Below are 24,398 nucleotides of genomic sequence, written 5' to 3'. Positions count from 1 at the left end.
TGAAGATGTGACGGTGCTAGAAACACTGTGAAATGCAGAGATAAAGGCTATGTAGACATAGACTGACAAAAAAGGCTTAGCTTAGCCCTGGAGCAGAACTGTAGTTATGCTCTTTCCATGAAACCATTCTTTGAAGTTACCTGCACAGCCTTACTCCTTGTAACCAAAGTGAACTAAAATAATAATTCTTTGCCATTTTAAAAATATTTTATTCTACTATGTCTCATCTGAATTCCCAGAGTCCATATAAATGTTCAGAGCAATTATTACTCTTGCTTTTCTCTTTATTTTGTTTTATAGGTTGGCCTCGGAGAGATGAAATAATTCATTCCATCAGGTCTTTTGATTCTAAATCATCTCCATTCAGAAAAAATGTATTAAGAAATTATAAAGAAGCAGAAATCATACTAGTCAATGAAATGACATACATACATACAAAATACAAAGATAAAATTCCTTCCATAAACAAGCATACAATATAATAGGAGAGGCAAAAAAAAAAAAGGGGAATCACAATTTATGACACAGTGAATTGCAAAGACACATGTATGCACAAGATGTTAATTGTAGAGGAGAGAATTTGAACCCAAATGTCAGTGAATAGCAGTGAATATCCAGGACTATTCAGTGGATAGCCCAAAACAATGGGGAGGAAAGCCAGGGGAAAACAGAGCAATTAAAAAGGTAAGGTTTTATGGAGGAGAGCAACAGAATAGTGTATGGCACATGGAAAGTGGTCAATCAATTTTGACTGAATAAAGGAATAAGCTAATTATGATCTTACAATTTACTATTGAAGCATGATTGGGTGTTTGAGTGGACAAAGAGGCAGAAGATTATTTTTAAAGAGATACAGAGATTATAGAATAATTGGGGAAGTTTCAGTTATTTGACATGGTTGGAGGGGTGAGAGTATGTATTGGAATTTGAATATTAAGAGGTAGTCAGGTGCCAAATTACACAGGGCTTTCTATGTCATTTTAAGACATCTGACACTTATCTTGAGGTCCCTGAGGAATAAGGAGAGTGCTTATATTATCACATTTGCATTTTAGGAATATAAGTCTGATAGCCATGTGAAGAGTAGATTAGAGAAAGATAAAAATAGAGCAGATAGATAAGAAAGAAAGGTTTCATAGAGGCTGAGGAATAAGGCTTGTGCAGTTAATATAAGTCAGGGAGAGTCTAATTGAATAGGAGGGAACAAATCACAAAGGAATTCAACAGTTTACTAGCACAAGACTTAATCACCAATTGGATGTATAGAATGATAGATAGAAAGAGTGATAAATTGGCTTTCAGGTCATTTTTGGCACTTTTAGGTGCCATTAACCAAATATTAAATACAAAAATTGAGCAGATTAAAAAGAAGCAGAGGAATAAAAGGAAAGCCAAGAGATAGTAGTGTAGGGGCCTGAGATAATTTAAAGAATAAAGGAATGACCACAATGTCAAATGGCAAAGTAATGTCAAATAAAGTAAAAACCAACTTATGTGTGAGAGTTGGCAATTAGAGCGTTGGTGGCCTGTACAACAGCTGTTTCAGAGAATAGTGGAGACAGATGGCAGAAGGAAACTGGCAGAAAGAGTGAGAATGGGAATCAAGGACAGGAAACCAAAAGCCCAGAGACTTCTTCCTTATACCTTGTTAGTGGTATCTTACAAAAGTTAAGCATATTGGGAAAATATTACGGAATTCAAGATTCAGCTCAGCTAACCATATAAGTATTATTTAGTTAGAATTACAGTGAAATATGCAGCACATACTTAGAATCCTTCACTAGATGAAGTGCATTACATTTTCAACATGAATCATCCCTGCTAGATGATTCCAAAACGTCAGGAATTGTTCCTGTCTTCTTTCCTGTTGTACTAATACCTGGAAGTCATTAAATATGTGGTAGATAATAACTTCCTTATCTCTATTTTTATTTTTCTCATGCCAGTAGAAATTCCATTCATTCATTCAGGTTCAGAGGAGGAAATACCACTCCCTCCAGAAAATCTTTTTCAATATCCCCTGGGTCTCTCTCTCTCTCTCTCTCTTCCTCCTTCTCTCTCTCTTTCTCCTGTTATTTCAATATGATAGAATATGTTATATATATTCATACCATCTTATAGTTACTTTTATACACATGTATCTTTTTGACTTGAATATTTATTAGTTTTGTTTTATCAGAGTAGCAGAACCTGTATGGGTAATATAAGGGCTTATTTAGAGGTTTATTTACTTCAAGCCCATCTGTTATCCCTGTCTGTAGTGCTGGCCCTGAAACAAACTGGACCAGCAGTCAGGAAGGGAAGATAAATATAAATAAGGGGAAGGCAAGAACAACCTGAAGTCCATGAGGACGAGCTTAAGTCTACAAGGATAAACAAACCTTCATCTGTCTTTCACCAGAACCTTCCCTGATCTCAAATCTCCTCCAAGCCTCTGGCCTCCAACCTCAGTGCTGCAGTTTTCCGCAGATCTATGGTGCTTCAACATGATGCTGGTAACAAATGTTTCCCAGGGTTTGAAGAAGATTAAAAAAAAAAAAAAAAAAAAAAAGATCCAGCAAAACTTGGAGGTGAACCTACAGATCCACAACAATGTACAAATAGTAAAATGGTGCCTGATGCTACACTAACCGGCTGAGGGTGAACATGGCTGCTGCTTTTCTTCTACTTCCCAAATCCCACACAAATTTCTCTTGTAATCAACCCCAACCCAGGATAGAGAATTCCAGAAAAGTAGCCCCAGATTAGCTAAGTGAACATACTATAAAATTATCACAGTCCATCCTTTATTAATTTAGCATCATATATATCCCTTTTCATCATACTTAATTTCTACACAAAAACAATATCAAAATCATGTATTCACTATCCTTTGTACAACCAAAAATATGCTAACCTTCTCCCCAGAAAGGATGCAGTCATACTTTTTGAATGGTATTATTTACCATCTAGGACAGTCATGTCCCTCTTTGACATCCTGTAAGTTAAATACTAATGTTTGAGGTTAGCTATTATTGTTACTTGTTATGTTCAATCATAGGAGAGTGGTAGAAGGAAAAAATCATTAAAGTAGACACAAATATTTTCATATCAAATTAATAAGGAAAAAAACTTATGATTATTATAGTACTCGTTTCTGAAAACTGGATGCATAACAGCTAATGTTCATAATGTCTTTCTTTCACTGCCAATTTCATGTATACTTTGCCCACACCAAGCACCTTGGCATGTAGAGTGACCCAAAGTTTCATTTCTCAAGGGTCAGGCTATTAGTCATTTTGTGCGTATGGAATTGTAGTTTATTCATTGACTTTAACTGAAGAAATTGAAACTACTATGAAGTTTCCCAGAAGATTTCCTGCATTCCCATACAGACTCCTCTTTAACCTACTGTGCAGTAGAAAATCAATTTCTTCATGTTAGTTAGGGTTAATCACCATTAGCCAGTACAGTAACCTTATTTGCCTGTTTATCCACACGTGTAAGAACCTGCCAAAGGTTGAGGGGATCTCAGTCTGCAGTTTAATAGAACCATTCCTATGCCCCTGGTGGAATGATTTACCTCTTGGTAATGAAGACTTCTCAACCAGCAGAACCCAAAGTTAGGGAGAAAGGAGCAAAAATGTCACTATCAGATCACTAAAAGTAACAGTGAGAGAATTCACTTTAATTTCTACATCTTAATTCCTATACTTACGCATCTTGACTATGGGAAAAACACCGCCATATATTGAAGGCTAATTTGGAGCATATATCATATTCTGATGGCCCTTACCCCAGCTTCCAAAGTGTTGCCCAAACTGGCACCAAAACTGACTCTTCAAAATGTCACTTCATATATTTATCAAAACCAGATACCTCAAGTTGATGGAAAACATGGTAAAACCAGTGAATTCCACAACCATAAGCCTACTGTCACACGTTATCTTATGTAAAATGGGTCACTTCATCGGAAGAAATGTTTGGGGATTGCCATTACAGTGACTAAGTCATTGGTTAGTCCATGTTTGCTGGTTTTGAAAGAACAATTGAAGAAAGGGAGGTAAATCCATATCCAGAGTCAATGAGAAAAAATTCCAGCTCTTTCCATGAGGGAAACAATCTAATGTAACAGTCTGTCACAGGTGGCCACTGGCCACAATGAATGGTGTCATGTTGGGACCCACATGTTGATCTCTGTTCTTGACAGATCAGGCATTCAGCACTACCTGTAGCTGGTCACTGGTGATGATTTGAAGTCCATTTGCTGAAACTATGTATAACCTGCATTCCCATTACAGTGGACAATTTGTGAGCCCATCGGGCAAGGAAAAGAATGGCTGAAGTTAGAATGTGTCATTTTGTCCATATTATTATGAAGCTCCTTGATACGGTTGGGCTTTGTGTCCCCACCCAAATCTCATCTTGAATTGTCATCCCCATTATCCCCACATGCTGAGGGAGAAACATGGTAGGAGATGATTGGAACATGGGGGCAGTGTCCACCACGCTGTTCTCATAAGAGTGAGTGAGCTGTCATGAAATCTGATGGTTTTATAAGTGTCTGAAAGTTCCTCCAAACACTCTTCTTTCTTGCCTGCCACCACATAAAATGTGGCTTTGCTTCTCCTTCACCTTCCACCATGATTCTAAGTTTCCTGAGGCCTCCCCAGCCATGCAAAACTGAGTCAATTAAACCTCTTTCCTGACTATCCAATCTAACCAAGAGTCACTGACTAACCAATCTCACCGAGAGTCACTGACTATGAAACAGTATAGAGCTATACCTCCAGCTTTTTCTCCTTTCAGATTTGAAGTTCTGGTCACTGAGGGTATTGTTTGGAGTCATCCATAGACCAGATTCAGATTTTTTCAAAAATTTTTAAGGCAGGTACCACATCATTAAACACAGCATCCTGTATGTGGAAGTTACTCAAATATCTGTTAACATGAACTTCAAATACTTTATTTTAACTAGCAATTTTGATTTCCTTTTGGGAGGAAAAACAGACCAACTAGGGGAGACTAGTGGAACAGAAAATTCTTCCCTTTCGTGCATTTAGATTTAGAATCATTTAAATATATTGCTTATTTTCAATTACTTTAAATTTGGAATGATAAATTCAGCAACTGCAGTTTTTTAAAAAAGAATTCTATTCTTCACAGTTAAAAAAATTTATATGTATTTATTTGTATTTTCACTGTCTTGTATTAGAAATTTTAAATTCAGTGTTGATAGAATAGAGGCTGACTTCCTCTTTTATTTCTTGGAGAAAATTTGCACAGCTTTAAAGTAAGCCATGCTTACAAAATACATGCATTAACCTTTTGTAAAAATGTCATTATGCATGCATGTTCACATAGTGCCAGTGAATATCGGATGTTACTCAAATCCACTCTACCATTCCTAATCAAGTCAAACAAACATCTTCCGGCTTCTTTCATTCAACAATTAATTGTTTTAAAGAAACTTTAAATAAGGCTGCGGAGTAGAGCTACATTGTAAGAGTCTGAAATAGTAGTTGTCTTTATTTTTACTGAAGAAAATTCCAGAAAATGTGCTGGTCAATTCTCCTACATATTGTAGGGGTGGGCATTATCTCTACTTATGTTACTTGTTGCCTCATATTTATCTGATGGTGCAGGAGCATGTGTGTATTCTGAGATTAATTAGGAGATTCCCATTTATTTCCTGTGCCTTACATTTGGGGTTTTTTTCCATATTATATTCAGAGTTCCCATACCAGTGCTTCTCAAGTTTCTCAAGTGTACTCCTGGAATCAATGAATGGTGAGGTTTTGTTTTAAAATTATGACCAAGTCTGTGTTCTCATAATGACTTGTTAATAGCATATGAAATACTTGATCATTTCCTTCTTCGAACACTTCTTTCTCTTGGCTCTTTTGGTGCTCCATCTACATGACTGCTTACTTCCTCCCAGGCTCTTTTGTTGAATTTTCTTAATCTCCATAACCTTTAAATGTTGTAGTCACCAAGGCTTGGTTTTTCTTTCCTTATCTACTCTTATTTCTAAATGATCTCCTGCCTCATGGTTTGAAAGACTATGCTATGCTAGTTGTCAAATTTATACTGTCTCAGAACTCTATGCTAAATTTCAGACTCATATTTAATTACTAACACCATATTTTCATTTGGATATCTGATAGATACCTTAAACTACATGTTGAAACTCAACTCCTGATTCTCCACACTCCCCCAAAATTCATTGATTCCCACTGCCTTTCAGCTTTTAAAGTGACTACTCTATCCATCTGTTTGATCTGACCAAAATCCTTGTCACCATTCATTTTTTTTCATACCCACATCACTTATTCTTTAGCAAATCCTTTCAACAACTTTTCTCCCACTTTTCCCACAACAATTCTGATTTAAATCAACACACATCTTACCTAGATTCTTATAAAAGCTGGTCTTTTGTCTTACATCTTAGCCTACACACAGCTTCCAGAGTGATCCTTTATAATCATATCACATCCTGTTACTCAGTCCTCAAAACCAACCAGTGGGATTAATTTTATTGTTGTCTATATTATTATTAATATGACAAGATTCTTGGCCTTCAGGAATGTATAATGCAGCATTAAGTGGGAAATGAGAGAGAGTAAATAAATTAAAAATTACTGTGGTGGTTAAAGAAGGAAAAGAATGATTCTAGGCAGGAGGAAGAGGGAGGGAAGATATTATAGAAGGATGATACTTACTCTAGGTCTTGACAGTAGATCATAGAAGCCTCATGAAGCATATCTAAAAGGGAAATAGTGTGTGCAGTGGAATGATCATAAGAGGAAAGATAACTTATTTGAAAAACTGAGAGATGTTTATTAGGTTTGGGTCTCTGGGCTCATAATAGAGGAGTAGCAGAGAAAAGAATGAATAAATAAGTGGATATCATAAAATCATATACTTTGTGTGTTACAAAGGTGGCTGGATTGTAGCCTGCAAGTTATATAAAGTCACTGAAATATTTTAAACATGGTCATATTAGCAATCAAAAAATAATTCTGGGTAGATGGATTAGAAAATGGGAGTTAGAAAGCTACTGAAATGATGTATGTAAATTTATAAGAAATTTGCCCAACAAAATAAATGAAAAGGGGCAATACAGAGGTAAGAGATGGGAAATAGTTTAAGCCAATGTCATATTAAGGTCACTTTGAAACAAAGGAAAACAGGTAAGAAAGTAGAAATATTTTGATAGCTTGTAAACTAGAAGAGGAATAAGTTGAAAATGAAATTGAATGCAAAATTTCCATTCTGAACATATTGTGTTTAAGATAAATACACAGTACATAAGACTTAAGCCACTTAAGAAGGCTGTGGAACATCCCAGTGGAACATTCAATAAGAAGAGGCCGTTTGGAAGAGATCTGAGCTGCAGGTAGAAATTTGGAGATCATAAGTATATGTGTGTTCTTTAAAACCATACATGTAAATGACTTTATAAAATTTGGAGATCTTAAATATATGAGTCCATAAAAGCATATTGTCCAAGGAGAGTACATAGCACAAGAAATGAGTAGCACTGAGACCCAAGCTCTGCAAAATACCCACATTTAAGGGTCACATGGAGGAAGAACAGTCTGAGAAAAAGACTTGAAAACATAGATAGGGATTCAGGAGGAGAATTCTTAAGTCCTAAAGGGTAAGAAAAGACAGTTAAAAAGTAACTAATCAACAATGTCACTCCCTGTGGAAAAACAGTAAGGTTGAAAACATATGGCAGCTGATAATTTGGTGACTAGCACAGAACTGCTTTATGCAGCCTATTTGTTAGGAATTGATCTTTGTTATATACCAATAGGAAACCAATTTTCTTTTCATTTATTCAATATACTTTTCCAAGTCTGTGTAGTTTGTGGCTAATACAGCCTCTTAAAATAAAATAGATGCTCCAAAACAAAGCCCTTTTCTTTCGTCATTGAAAGTCCTTGTTCCCTAAAACATAGGATCACCTGGATTTGGGCCATTTCCCTTTATCAAAAGAGTCATCCTGTAACTCTATAAAGATATAAAATTCTCAAACATTAATTTTAATAATTCTTAATTTGACATATATTTATTATCCTTAAAACAGTCTTTTATCTCTTCCATAGAAATGGTAGCACCTTTGTGTTTTACTTTGCAACCCTCATCAAAAGTGTTGGACTTTATAGAAGTCTCCATTGGCCACTGTCTGAGATGTGGCCTTTACCCCTCCTTGTTTGCAGCTTACTCATTTTATAAGTCAAAAAAATAAATAAATAAATAAAAGGTGTAAGATTAAAATGAGCAAGATAAAAGAGGATAATAAAAGAAGTGAGGCTGAAAAAAGGTGGCTTCCAGAACTCCTTGAACAATAACAGGCCCTCATTCATAATAAGGAGACACTTTGCTGGAAGCCTTCTTTCAAAAATGTAGTAAGGTGCATAACCTTGGAAAGATAAGGTGAAGTCAAACTGCTACAGGGAACAGTTATTCTCCTCCAATTCCAGTATATAAAACTTAAACTTTTCTTACATTCTTCCAATACTCACTGGGGAAGTGACAACATCTGTTCTGAACCAATGCAAAGTTTGCATCAAAGAAATAGGAAGGGATGCAATTTGAATAAAAAGAAGTAAACCAAGCAAGAACCATGATCATGAACAAGGTTTATATTAGCAGCATACTCAACTCCTTTCAAAAAGGTAAGAATAACACAACAGCTTTCAATTACACCTAAACCACATTGTCCTCACACAGAACATCTGGTAATGTTCAGTTGCAAATTCCCAAAGGATTTTACACTTATTAAATTCTTATTAAAATTAATAGCAGGCCTTCAAGGCATGGCAATATTGTAACAGCCCTTTATCAAGAAAATATTATAATCTGAAATAATAAAACTGTCTTCAACTTTAAGAAAATTAAGTCCAAATATTATATACAGGAAACTAGTTAAATTTATTCCTGAGGAATGTTATTCCTTTCCATACCATATTGACACACTGATTATTTATTCATAACACAATGTCATGAACATTAGCGATGAATACTTCTGTATGATGACAATAGATATTCCCACAAGTTCAAAATCCTAATTATTCCCATTCTTATATTCCTTTATGCTATAATTAACTGGTTTTAGTGACTGGAATATCATTTTGCATACTGTGTCATTGTCACAGTCTGATAAATACCACTGTTTAAAAAGTCACCCTTTATATGGCCTAAATCTCTTCCTGAGACATATCGACACTGCCTAATTAAGAAATTTAGGTTTCAGTTGAAGTTGTTGTTTGCCTACTTTTCTAAATAGTCTTTTGCACCCTGACTTCAACTTTGATGGCCATGCATTCTCTGCCTCTCTTTCTGTTTCTCTGTATATCTGTCTATGAGTGTGTCTCTCGCTGATTCTGTTTGTATGTTTCTGTATACATCTGTGTGCATAAATTTTATTTTTCTTCTGTGTGTGCTGTGTGTAGCTACTGTACTTATATCTTGCCTTGGGGTGTGTGGGTATGGGTATCTCTCTTTTTTTATTGGGATAAAATTGATGTGACATAAAATTCACTGCATTAATCAGTTTAAACTGTACTATTTAGTGTTTTTTAAATATATTCACAAGGATATGCAACCATCACTACTAAGTATAGAATATTTTGATCACCCTAAATAGAAAGATGGTACTCATTAAGCAGTCATTCACCATTTCTTCCTCTCATCAGCCCCTAGCAACCACTAATCTTTCTGTCTCTATAGATTTGCGTGTTCTAGACATTTGATATAAATGGAATCATACAATAAGTGACCTTTTGTGTCTAGCTTCTTTCATTTAGTATAATATTTTCAAGGTTCATCCATACTGTAGCATGTTTCAGTACTTCATTCCTTTTTACTTTTAAATAAGTGCTAGTCTAGGTTCTTTGTATCTTCAAGAGTGAGCATGTGTGTGTCTCTCTCTGTAGATGTCTTTGTATACATATTTCTTACTCCTTCTCTCTGTTTCTGGTAACTGTATTTTTATTAGAAAAATACTGGCTACACTCTTCATCTCTGAGTGTATTTGTGTACCTGTGTATACAGACAGACAGACAGACATAGGTAAACACTACAAGAGACTTAGACAATCAATGTTGTGAGCTTGTTTACAGAAAGACTGTATTTAATGATTATTGGTTCTTTTTCTTAGAATCTTGATGGGCTATCAAAGGTAACTGGAGATCATCCACAGAGGGCAGTTTTGAAATAAGAGGAATCACACCTTACATACAGACTCTTTCTGGCACCAGCAGTCCCACATAACTAGACATAAACGGCCTGTTCTATAACAAGTGCATAGTCACTTGGGCAAAGAACTGAAAAATTAAAACAAGAGCCCCATGTCTGAAAAGGTAGCATTAAAAAGGCACATTGCAAATGTCCAAATCAAATTACCTTCTATCTATTATATTAAGGCTCCTTTTCAAGCCATGTTCCACACTCTCCAAAATCACAATTGTTACAATCACAATTCATAAGTGACAGGACACACTATGTTGTTACCTTCATAATCTCATTTTGTTCCCAACTGCCTACAAAAAAATAACTCCAAACTCTTTATTATGGCTTTCCAGTAGATCCACAACCTATCCACAGTTCATAGCTTTAAGATCATCGACTGCTTTCTTCCGCTTCACCCCAACAGCTCGTTACTCACCTTGAACACAGCGTGCTTCTTCCTAGTGCTAGTTCCTCACCTTGAGGTATCTGGGTATCCTTCCTTTTCTGGTCTACATGACCTCTTTCAAGTACCAGATCAAATGTATTTACAATTCTCTGGTTTCTCCCTATCTTCTCACTACCCAATGAAATTAATCTTGCTCACTTATACACTCACATTTTAAAAACAATGCTATCGTGGGACCGATCCTAATTTTATTACAGCTATGTATTTACTTTTCTAAATTCCTTCTAACATATCAGATTCTGGAGTATTTTATTTAGTTGTTCATACCCAGTGCTTAACAAAATGCCTGGCACACACTAGATTCTGAATAAATTTTGGTGGAATTGGATAATTTTAAAACTTCATTTAGGTAGTGTGAAATTCACATGGCTTTTTGAATGATGAAACTGAGAAGAAGAAAAAGAGAGGGAAGTGAGCGGAATCTAAATAAGAACATGATTTCTAAGCCCATCCTATAAGGAAGAGTGCCCGGACACTGGCTCCATCGTCTTTGTGGCTGGCAAGCCAGGCGAAGAGTTCCTGTGTGCCGTCGGCGAACAATGTCACATTAGTGATGACAGTTGCCAGGCACTTGGGGAAACTTGCTGAGTACCATGGCCCACTGAAGCAGCAATTTTTCTCAAATCAGTTTCAGTTTCTCAAATGCTGTGTATGCAGTGATATTTCAAAGAAATCTCCAGAGATGCACTCAAGCACTATCAGGAGTTCCAAGCTATTGTTCCATTACATCAGGTGTTATTTTTATGCTTTTTTTAAAAAAAGAGAAAAAGACACAAAAACTTCAGAGAGGACATAATTCAATGCTTTTTGGTCAAGTACAATCCCCACTAGTTCCTTTCTAGCGCCCTAGAGGTTATCACCCCAATATTCAAATCTAAGTCCGCAACCAACTTGACCTATTGAATGAGCCTAATTATGAGACATTTTAGAGTTAGTATCCTCATTCTTTCTGTGCATATGGATTAAGTATCTCTAGGTTTCTTTTAAATGAGCAAAAGTATCTCTTTTCTCCCAGCTGAGATGAAAGAATCTGATGTTAGAAAATAATTTTATATTTTGATTTATATTTTTATTCTTTTCTAATATCAGAGAACTCAGATATTTGTCTAAGTCGGAGAAAGAGAAACCATGTTTCATGCGGTGAATCAAAACTAAAGATATGCAAACTTCATAAGGAGGCAAAGAGAAGAGAGACTAAAGTAGAAAAGGGGAACTAAGAGGAGTATAAGGAGGAGATAAGTTGAGCCCAGTGAGGAAAACACTTTCCTGACAGCTAGACAAAGGGAACCCACACTGAAGATACTGTGTCTGATACAGTAGCCACCTTCTGAGCACTTGAAATGTAACTAGTCCAAATTAAGATATTCTATAAATGTAAAATTATACACCAGAATTCAAAATGTAGTATGAGAAAAGGAATATAAAACAGTTAATTAATAATTTTCATATTGACTACATGTTCAAATAATATTTTGAACATAGTAGGTTAAATAAATTAAAATTATCTTCACCTGTTTTTCATGTGACTACTAGAAAATTTTAAATTGCATATTTAGCTCACCTTACATTTCTATTGGACATGTCAAATGTTTTTAAATTCAGATTTGAGTAAGTAAACAATTATTTGAAATAATTATTGTAATAAGAGGAAAGGGACTATTGCAACAGAGAATGCTCTAATCACGAGATCTGCAAAAACCTCAAAGTTAGGCAGAAAGGAATATATATATGTAATATATATACATATTATATATGTAATATTATATATAATTATGTATATTATATATAAAAGATATTTGTCTCAGATATTTGTCTGTCGGAGTAATATTATATATTATATATATTACATATATAATATGTATATATACACATATATAATATGTATATATATTATATATATTCCTTTATATAATATATAATATATGTATTAAATATATAATATACTATATATTCCTATATATCTATATTATATATAATATATAGATATATAGACATATATATTATGGCTTTCTAACAGATCCACAACCTATCCACAGTTCATAGCTGTTTGTAACTGAACCTATCACAGTTCATATATATATAAATATATCTATCACACTTCGTATATATATAAATATATGTCACATTTCATATATAAATATATATATCACAGTTCATATGTAATATATAAATATACATATCTATTAATCAGAGAGGCAAACAAGACTAGAAAGAAATGAATGTGGAGAAGTGGGTGGCACGTCTGGACAATTGTTCAAGGAATGTATTTCCTTGCAGTCAGCTGATTCACAAGACGTACAGTTAAGAGAACAAGACACAAAGGTTTGTTTGCTGTATCAGGCTAGGAAGTATTAAAGTTCAGGAACTCAGGAAAGGAGAGAAGTTTAAGTTTGTCAACTTAATTAATAGCACATTGTTCCGATTGATCAATGGGGCAAACAAATCAGCTAATATTTTATGAGGCAAAGGAATGGGAATGTGGAGGGTCTGTGTCTGGCCTTAGCATAAGTAAGCAAGGGCGGTGTCCATGAGCCTTATCTGAGTCATATGGAGAAAGATGGTTCTTCATGATAAACTATTTTCCTGGGACACAAAGGGTGGGGGATTTCTTAATTGTCCTTGTTTTCCAGGATCATAGGTTCCAGTAAAATTTAGCATTGTCAGACAGTGTATTTCTAGAGTCTAAGTTTAGCACTATTTCCAGAGTGGTGATTAAAATAAGATGTAGAGTAAGAAAAACTAATTTCAGATCTCAGGCCTGCCATTACCAGCTCTGTGAACTTGGACAGTTTACGTAAGTTCTGTTTGCCTCAGTTTTTTCATTTCTCAAAAGTATTTACTTCACAGGGCTCTTATGTTTGTGGAAATAAACAAAGAGCACCAAAATGAAAACAGTAAGGCTATTTTTCAGAGCTTGCTGTAGCAAGGGAGACAGCCACTATCCCTTGCATTTGGCAGAGACTCAACGGTAGACAGGGGAGTAAAAAATGTTTATAGTGGCAAAAAGGGAAGACGTTGGACATGTTCCGATTGCAGATTGTTGGCATAGTGAAGCTGGAAACAGGCTAACTAGAAGCAGAACATCTATCTCATATCACTGGTTTGGAGAACATATTTGGCTTTCTTTGGTTGGTCTGGAGTTGGAAGCAAGGGTGGGGGCAGTGGAATAATGAAGCTCCCTGTTACTGACCAAGTCCTGGCTTTCTGGGTTGATTACTGCAGAGGCTGACATTTAGTTTCCCTGGTTGCTGCAGAGGATATGGGGCAAAGTTCTACTGGTTATTTAAGTTCTGGTCACAACAGTTTGTACATTTAGTGTCTCATGACGATAAAGTGAGATAGTACATGTAAAGTGCTTAATAAATGATTTGACCCACAGTGAGAATCAGCTTTAATTTGACACCATCTTCTTTTCTTAGTAGGTAATACATAGCTCCTTACTCTTACTTGGGCCAGTTTTGTTAAGTATAATAGGAAACAATCTATCATATGTCAAAAGCTGGCTCTCCAAATATTAACACAATTTGGTGATAAGACAAAGCTGAGTTATTGCTTTTTAAAGACAATGGAGAATATCATCTTTCAAAGCTTTTACAGTATTTCAGAGGGGGAAAATGAGGTTGGAAGTTATTAAAAATTGGAAATTGGATTAAGGCGAGGTTTTCAATGCAGGGACTTCATTAAGGTAGGAATCATGATAAAAATTCCAGGTTTGGTGGAAATAGTAAGATGATGATTTTGAAGGATTCCAAGAATCTTAGGGCATGAACTCTCTGTTGATACTGTCTGTTAAAGAGTTGGTGAGTCTTTTTAGAAGTTCCTGTCAACAATCACACCAGGAGGAAGATGGTCCTGAGAGAATAAAGCCATGTTAATGAATATGAAAGTAATATTAATACAGACAGTAAGGTATGATTTCAGTTGTCAGTACCTAAACTGAATGGGGGAAGAAGATTTTGGTTCTTACATAGATCACACCTATTTATGTCTATAAATTTTAATTAGGTATTCAGTTACAAAGAGCTTGATCTAATTTAGAAAATTTGTATCTGCCATGATGGTTCTTTTTCTCAATGTTTCCAAAAAGTATTCTCCAAAGAGGCACACTTCCTCAAGGTACAAAAGGCAATTGTTGAAAAATGTGCTATGGTTGAATAAGATTGACAAGTTTTTCTAGATCTTCCTCCTGTTGATATATAGTATACTAGAATATAATAAAATGTCTGAGAAGTGGAGCATTCCAGACTCCTCTTTAACTTGTTTAACTCAAAGGCTTTGAGTGTAAGTCATTTATTTGGGAGGTTAGGAGTTGATCCTTGGAAGCACCATTAGAATGATGAGAAATGAAACAAAGGAAGGAAAGCAACCTAGTACGGGATGTATTAATGAGCAGACTGCCAGTGAACACACCAGGGGCTCGGTGCTGCTGGGAACATGGGGAGACAGTGTGAAAGGAACTTCAGAATTATTCCACCTAAGTTGGCTGTAATCTACAGATTATTTATGCTCAAACTCTCATCATTGGTTGAGTGTTGTTCTTACGGGCATTAACTTCTCCAACACTTCTGACTTGCGTTGGGCAAAGGCTAAGAGAAAGCTCTGAGACAGAGAGCCACAGGATTTTAAAAGTCAATAATACGTACCCATACTACAACAGTGAATGCTATTACAACAATCAGTGTTGAAGGGGATAAGCTTTTGGCTCCAGTGGCATCTGCTACAGTCTGCCACTTGCAATTCTCAAATTCACTCATCTCCCAAGATAAGTTCAATTTGCTCTGTCACTGCTTCTTCAAGTTGATGGTCCATAACAATTTCTAAAAACAAATAAGACTTACAACAAGAAGAATATTGGGAATTTATAACAGAAAATGGGGTAAGCTACAGTCCTCACTATTGCAGTTGATATTGAAGTTAAAATTGACATTGTGCATCTCCTGCTATCACTCACTCTATTTCCTTTAAGTACCTTAAGCAGTACTTCAGCTTGTCTCTGAGAAGTATAAGCCCTGCCTATTGTATCTTTGTGTTGGCTTTAATAGCCCACTGGTAGTTACCATTACACATTAAAGCTTCAAGAACTCCAGGAACATAGGGTGAATATGGTAAGCAATAATGTATTTTCTTGAATAGCTAGAAGTGAAACTTTTGCATGTTACTAACACAAAAAAAGATAATGTTTTGAGGTGATGGATATGCTAAATACCCTGGTTTGATCATTACACGTTGTATACATTTATCAAAATATCATGTACCACACAAATATGTACAATTATGTGTCAATTAATATGAATAAATAAAAATAAATTTTAAAAGATAATTCCAGAAAACTTGTGGATTTCAAATGTACTCTTTCCTATCTTTATTACATAGCAGCAACTTCATCTTCTTGTTATAATGTTGGTTAATTACTTATCAGTATAGTAACTTCGTGGAAATGGTTATTAGTGGGAACACTACTGTATTAGGGTTCTCTAAAGGGACAGAATTAATAGGATAAATGAATATATTAAGGTGAGTTTATTAGGAGAATTGATTCACATGATCACAAGGTGAAGTCCCACAACAGGCCATTTGCCAGCTGAGGAGCCAGGAAGCCAGTCAAAGTTTCCAAACCTCAAAAGTAGGAAAGCCATCTGTGCGCGTTGGCTCATGCCTGTAATCCCTGCACTTTGGGAGGCCAAGGTGGGCAGATCAGGAGGTAAAGAAATCGAGACCATCCTGGCCAATGTGGTATAACCCCATCTCTACTAAAAATACGAAAATTAGCCAGGTGTGGTGGCAAGTGCCTGTAGTCCCAGCTACTCGGGAGGCTGAGGGAGGAGAATTGCTTGCACCCAGGAGGTGGAGGTTGCAGTGAGCCAAGACTGCACCACTGCATTCCAGCCTGGCAACAGAGCAAGACTCCAGCTCAAAAAAAAAAAAAAAGAAAAGAAAAAAGTAGGGAAGCTGATAGTGAAGCCTTCAGTCTATGGCCAAAGGCTTGAGAGCCCGTGGCAAACCACTGGTGTAAGTCCAAGAGTCCACAAACTAAAGAACTTGGAATCTGATGTTTGAGGACAGGAAGTATCCAGCACAGGAGAAAGATGGAAGCCAGAAGACTTAGCTACTCTGGTCCTTCCACGTTTCTCTGCTTGCTTTTATCCTAGCTGCACTGGCTGCTGATTAGATGGTGCCCACCAGAATGAGGCTGGGTCTGCCTCTCCCAGTCCACTGAGTCAAATATTAATTTCTTTTGCTTTGACAACATCCTCACAGACACACCCAGGAGCAATACTTTGCATCCTTCAACACAATCAAATTGACATTCAATATTAACCACCACAACTACTGTCTCCCCTGATAGAAATGCTCAATCTCCCTCCCAGGAAATGAGACATTTAATCCAGAACAGAGCATAGAAAGCAAAGTTTCTCCAGGTATGGCATTGGGAACAGTGAAAGGGGCTTCCCTGAATTCTACCCCTGGACCTGGACCTATGTATTCTGAGTATCATCATATATTGACCATTGGTTCAAAGTTATATCATATCTTGAAGAACAGTATCCCAACTCTGCAGGGCTATGCCTAGCAATACTTTTCAAATGCTACCCCGCTTGAAATTAAGCCAACCATTTCAAGGTTAACAGATGGTAGGATGAGTGAATCTCATGATTATGTGCTTCCTTTGCAAAAAAAAAAAAAAAAAAAGTGGTTCTTATGTTCTAAGGCAGGATGTGGGACACCATATCTGTGAGTTCTCAGATAATGATGCCAATTAAGAGAACGTGGGAAGTGGAAAAAAACCCACACTCAGAAACATAAATACCAGTGATGATAAACCACTGTCCCCTTCAGTCTTTGGTACCACCTGTGTTGTTTGTTTCTTTCAAATTCAATCTTAACATCCCTCTCTGGAAAGTGGCCATAAACTCTAGCCCATCCCTGATAGAGCCCCAGGAGATTTGATCATAGATGCTTACAGTGTGTCTTTCACAGGAAACTTCTTTATCCTGGCAATCAGCCTAAGTGTCTGACTCATGATCAGTTGTCCCTTTCCCAGGAAATTCGTTTATACTGGCAGACACCCTTGTGGCTCTTGTCTGATCTGTGACTAGTTTACTTCTGCAAAGATAACCACTCTCTAGAGAGAACTTGACCCAGAGAAAGGTTAGGTTCTGGTGTGTCAGCCGGGTGAGACCCAGAGAACCCACACGACAAAAACACATGACATAAAAGAAGTTTATTACTCATAGGTCCATGAAAGAGAGGGATACTGATGAGGGACAGCAAGCGGGTCACAAAAGCAATACACTCAACCAGCAGATATGGAGCCAGAGAAAGATAAACCTATAGGCCACAGCCTTTTTGGGGTTCAGGGTGTTACTCAAGCAGGCTTTCTGAGGTAAGTTCTAATTAGTAGGGTTAGGGCAGGCACATGTTCCATACAGTCACACTGTGACTGAGAGCTAGTCACTGCAGCATATTTGTGTAGTCCATGTGTGTTGTGTGGAGGTCAGTGGGACAAGTCAAATACGTTGTATCTATCTGTCTCAGAGAGAGGTGGCCATCAGGAAATGATTGTAGAAGATAAAGATCTGAGCCAGACGTGCTGGCTCATGTCTGTGACCTCAACACTTTAAGAGGCCAAGGCAGGAGAATTGCTTTGAGACCAATAGCTCAAGATCTGCCTGGGCAACATGGTGAGACCCTGTCTCTGCAGAAAATACAAAAACTAGCTGGGCATGGTGGCATGCACCTGTGGTCTGAGCTCCTCAAGGGGCTGAGGCAGGAGGATCCCTCGAGTTCAGGAGGTCAGGGCTGCAGTTATCCATAGTCGCACTACTACACTCCAGCCTGGGCAACAGACTGAGACCCTATCTCAAAAAAAAAACAAAAAAAAAAAAAAAAAAAAAAAAAAGACAAATATCTGGATTCACCACACAAAGGAATTGGAAGGAGACAAATTATTGGAAATTGTCAAAGGCAACCAAAACCTGCTTCTGCTGTGAAAAAGTTAAAATCTGTACTCAAAATGGATGCCAAAACAACATAAAATTATAGAAATTTGCTACAGCCTGGATTTTACATTACCTGTTTATTTGGGTGACCCCAAGAAGACTATAAAGGAAGAGGTGATATGACACAAGAAACCAATAAAGAGTGTGTTAAGGAGCAAGATATCACCGTGGACAACAGGAGCTCAATCCTGCTAATGATCTCAGAGACAGTGTAGAACATGTCTTAGAGTTGCCCATCCAAAGGACAAAAACACTGCAGTATTCACATTCCAGCTTCCATTCACTATTAACTAGAAGTTTTTCCTGGTAGCATTAATTCTCCTGATCTGTCTTATGCAAAATCTGAGAGTAAGCACTTAGGCAGAGAGCCCATAGGACACTTGTTCATTTAATGAAATATTGAGTGCTAGGGGAAAGGACACAGGCAGGGCAACCACAACATCTCTTACACTCAGCATTTGAGAAGATCATCCTAGAGCAGAATTAATATTCAGTTAGTTTTCTCCGCCTAGCTGTTTCAGTTATTTACAGCTGGTGTCTGTTCTGATTGGTCAATAGCCGTGCTCTGTTGGTTAAAGATTAAAAATATCCCCCTCCTTAAGGGTATGGGATTGCTCCCTAATTATTAGCAGGGGAAAGACTTAAAGTATGGAATGAGCTATATTTCAAAACCCAGAGGTGTGAAGAAGAGCTCCAGACACTTGACAACAAAGACAGAGAGTTGTCAACCATCTGACCACTTTGCACACATCTTCCTTACATGGCAACCTGGTCTCGATGAGAAAAACTCATTGTTTGATGACAATGGCAAGCAGAAAGCTTGAGTTTTTACAAATAGGAAGAGACCTAATTTGGATCTATGCCCTTGAAACAGAGATATTTCTTTTCTTTTCTTTTCTTTTATTTTTTGAGACGGAGTCTCGCTCTGTCGCCCAGGCTGGAGTGCAGTGGCCGGATCTCAGCTCACTGCAAGCTCCGCCTCCTGGGTTCACGCCATTCTCCTGCCTCAGCCTCCCGAGTAGCTGGGACTACAGGCGCCCGCCACCTCGCCCGGCTAGTTTTTTGTATTTTTTTTAGTAGAGGCTGGGTTTCACTGTGTTAGCCAGGATGGTCTCGATCTCCTGACCTCATGATCCGCCCGTCTCGGCCTCCCAAAGTGCTGGGATTACAGGCTTGAGCCACCGCGCCCGGCCGAAACAGAGATATTTCTTACACTCTCTGTAATGAGACATCTCTTACAATCTAAACTTGTTTGAAGTCCAACTAAGTAAAGTGAGCTTGTCAACAATCACTATCTCGGGGTCATATGTTTTATCAATATTGTGTAGAGGAGACCTCTAGAATAAACAACTATAAAAAGACTAAGTTAGTTCTATCTTCCAGTGAGTAAAATTCTTAAAATGTAAGTAGCATGCCAAATTGTACAATAAACCTATAAATAAAACCCATCTCTTTGATTTTAGTCCAGAGTTCTACCCAATAGACCATACCACCTCTTAAAACTTCTCAATGGTAAAGAATTATTATTAAATCATATTCAAAAGGGCAAAACTAGCACGAAACTCAAGCCAATACCATATGGAACAGAGAATAAAATGAATTAGCATATTATTAATTGCATACCATTAATTTTCAAGGACAACTGCAAATTAGAACAACTCATTCATTTCTAAAATGTAGCTTATGTATAGGGAATATCTTCATATCTCAGACAGGTTATTCATTTATTAAGTTTAAAATATTTTCTTTCAATCTTAGTTCCCTGAAGGGTGCCATAAAAGGGGGACAGATGTTAAATGGGAAAAGTGAGAGTTTGTGAGCCATAAGCCTATCACTATAAATCAAGGAGAAAAATAGCAAGCAATAGAGAAAACTGAGGAAGCTCTTTCTGCTATAGCCCAAGCACCCAGTCCAGACACATGCAGAAAAGGAAAAACAACTTTAATAGTATCACTCAAGAAAAACCATGAACATTATAACAGGAATCTATTTTAGTCCCTTTTCAATTGTCTTCATTATTCAGCTGATGTCAGTAAGGCAAGACTCGCCAAGTTTTACCGCTGAATTGTTTGCAACACACTGACACTGTGCTTAGCTCTGTAATGACTTAGAAGATGACTTGGTCTTTGCCTGGGGCTCTTACAATCTGGTTGAAGTAGTCAAAGCAATTTAAACATAAAAATGCCAACTGAGAAGGGGATTAAATCCCAAGAGATATAAAGGTGCATGTAACATTATTAGCCATAACACCACATATATGATAATTAAGCAGAAAGCACTTCTATTTTGCTACCTTCAGCAGCCCATATCAAAAGGCCGCTATTTAAATTAAGTCAACCTGTGACCTTGATGTGACTTATGATTTGCCAAATGTGTAACCCTGTAATCAGTAATTCAAATAAATTTAAATAATCAGAGTTGTGTGCTGCAGATTTACATGCTCTCTTAACATTTTAGAACCAAAATACATTGTGATTTTTAGACTATGACATCATCTATGAAATTATCCCAACACCGTAAGAAGTTATACAGCAGTATAGAAACTAAATTGGGTTTTGATAGACTCATCTTACATGTCCATTGGCTAAGTTTCACTCCTATCAGTGAATTTATGAAGGCTGGTTGAGTAAATCAACGATATATTCATGATATGCAACTGTGGCATCAGTGAAGTTAGTTCCATTCTACTCAAGTCTAACAGAATCAGTGGTAATTATTATTTAACTGAATTGTATTCCACATCATATAGCATTATGATTAAACAATGTCCTCAAATAGGTTCTGTTATCTCCACAGTATGATAATAGATAGGTAGATGGTAGGTAGGTAGGTAGGTAGGTAGGTAGGTAGGTAGGTATATAGATTAGATAGACAGATACATAGATACATAAATAGATACATAGATACATAAATAGATACATAGATAGATGATAGATATTTTATAATGCTAAAATCCCATTTTATTGTTATGAAGTTGGTATATCTAAAGTTCATGTGAAACTGCTTCTTTTTTCCCACAAAATTTCATTCTCCTCAGCCTTTCCTCAACTCTCTGTAATGCAAATAAAAATTAAGGTATGAATTTTCAGGGTCTTCTGAGAAACATATGATAACTCTGAGTGTTTTTTGAACAAAGGGACTATTTACAGTTGTAAGTAGATTTAAGGAAATCTTAAGCTAATAATGGTAAAACACACACAGAAAAGCAACCAGAACCCATTACAGTCTCTTGGAATGAAAGGAATCAGGGAAAAGTAAGGTACTGGTGAAGCCCAGAGAGGTCTTAGGGCCATGAGAGAGGAGCCACATGATACAGGCTATAATTGTAGGACCAACCAGTGACAGAATTGTAGCAGGCAAAGAGAGTGGTAAAGGAAGGTAAATGCTCAAATTTCTAATTTCTTCTGCCCTCTAATTTCCTGTGTGTGCTTCCCATTGACTGAAACCAATCAAAAGACAAGAAAACCAAGATGCTACAAACTATAGTGTCAGTTTCTTGGGGCACAAGCAGGGTAGAAGACAGTAAAGAATGCACAACACAATGATCAGATAGATATGGTTAGATATTCTATTTTGCATATTAATAGTAAATGTTTGTATATTAAACATACAATCTGTGCCTGCATGTAATAAAACTATGAAGTAGTTTTGAATGGTTTGTGTCCCCCAGAAAATTATGTTGAAATTTGATTCCCAACACAGCAGTGTTGGGAGGTGGCGCTTAGTGTTAGGTGTTTGGATCATGAGGCTACTAGCTTCATGATTAGAATAATGCCATGTTTGGGGACTGGGTGAGCTCTCCTGGAAACGGGTGAGGGTGTGTTGTAATAAGGTTAGCACAGCCTCTTATGTATCTCTCTTTGCACATGCCCACTCACTTTCCTGCTTCTCCACCATGCTGTAATGCAGCACATGATCCTTAATGGAAGCTGAGCCGATACCGGTGCCATGCTTCTTGGACTTATCAGCCTCCAGAGTCATGAGCCAAATAATTTTCTTTATAAATAATGCAGTCTTAAGTATTCTGTTATAGCAACACAAAATGGACTAAGATATCCACTACTTATTGTTTATATAAGGTTTCTGTTTACTCAGTTCTATTAATCCACATGTCATTTACAATCCAAGAACCTCTATTCCAGATGACATGGTTGAAACAAATAGTTTAATTCTTACAAGTTAATACCTCCATTATATAACATTGAACGTATGATCCAATATGTGCTTTTTTCCAGAAAATATATTCTCAAATGAAAAATTATCATAATTTAAAATGGAATGTCACCAATGCCAGAAAATATATAATGATATATTTGCTTAAGCAAAATAATCCAAACAGGATAATGAGTATGGAGAGAGTGAGTGAGCCCAGTCTGAGGTATATAGATTAATAAGAGGGAAGATAGATAAGGAAATTGTAGACAGAGAAGAAGGGGCAAATTCTAGATCTTAGAGGTGGGGCTGCCTTATAATGACTAGGTTCATACTGGTGCCGTGTGGAGGTGGAGTAGAAATGAAGGTTAGTGACTCAAGGAAAGAGAAGAACTATTCAATTAAGAGATTTAATGAACCATCAACAAGAATAAAAGTGGGAGTGAGTTACAGAGGGAAAGTATAATACCTGCTTGTAACTTCCTCTGCTATTTTTTTTCTGAACCAATTTATGTTGAAATTTTGACCTCACGTATTTATTAGGATACATTTTTCCCTATTTTCAATGTATGCCTCTCAAATATATGTAGGTATATTAATTAGTCCCCTTATGTAACTCCACCAAACAGTAGTTGGATGTAAGTTTTTCTATTTGGCCAACTGATACATCCCAAACACTTAAAAATTATATTCCTTAAAATTATAAAAAAATTTAAGTCTACTTAAGAAAGCACAATAAGTATTGTTTTGCACAACTGGAAATAAGTAATTCCTACTCTGCATTTCAACATTTTAAAAATAAAATTGGACTCTAACATCTATTCTATTTCTATTATACCATGGTATCTTTCTTTATGAAGGTAAATCCTATTTCCCAAATTAAATTACCAACTGCTAGACTTGTAATTCCTGGCAGCATATAGTCCACAGTGCAGAGAGAATTGTTGAAACTCAAGAAATTTTTGTTTAATTAAATTTGAGTTATTTTCTATTAATCAATTTTCACAAGTGAAAGGCTTGTGCCTTTTATTTTTCCTCTAACTTTATAACCTAAAGAAGTGTGCATTCTAAATTCATGTTGACTGTTCACTTTTTCATACAATTTCTAGAAGTCAGTCATTCAAATCTAAGTTGATTTCATCCACCTATAAGCATCTACACAAAGTATAAAGATAAACAGAAATAACCATGAAAATAAAACCTAACATGATATCCATACTGTAGTGAATTATTTTAATCACCGTTCTTTGGGTTTTTAAGGTTTTTAACATTTTAACTACTTTTAAAAGTCATAATTTTGGCCGGGCACGGTGGCTTGCGCCTGTAATCCCAGCACTTTGGGAGGCCGAGGTGGATGGATCACGAGGTCAGGAGATCGAGACCATCCTGGCTAACACGGTGGAACCCCATCTCTACTAAAAATATGAAAAATTAGCTGGGCATGATGGCGGGCACCTGTAGTTCCAGCTATTCAGGAGGCTGAGGCAGGACAATGGCGTGAACTCGGGAGGCTGAGCTTGCAGTGAGTGAGATCGCGCCACTGCACTCCAGCCTGGAGG

This window comes from Chlorocebus sabaeus, chromosome 7 (assembly GCF_047675955.1).
Source record: "Chlorocebus sabaeus isolate Y175 chromosome 7, mChlSab1.0.hap1, whole genome shotgun sequence".
Taxonomy (NCBI): Eukaryota; Metazoa; Chordata; class Mammalia; order Primates; family Cercopithecidae; genus Chlorocebus; species Chlorocebus sabaeus.
This window is presented reverse-complemented; position numbering follows the sequence as displayed.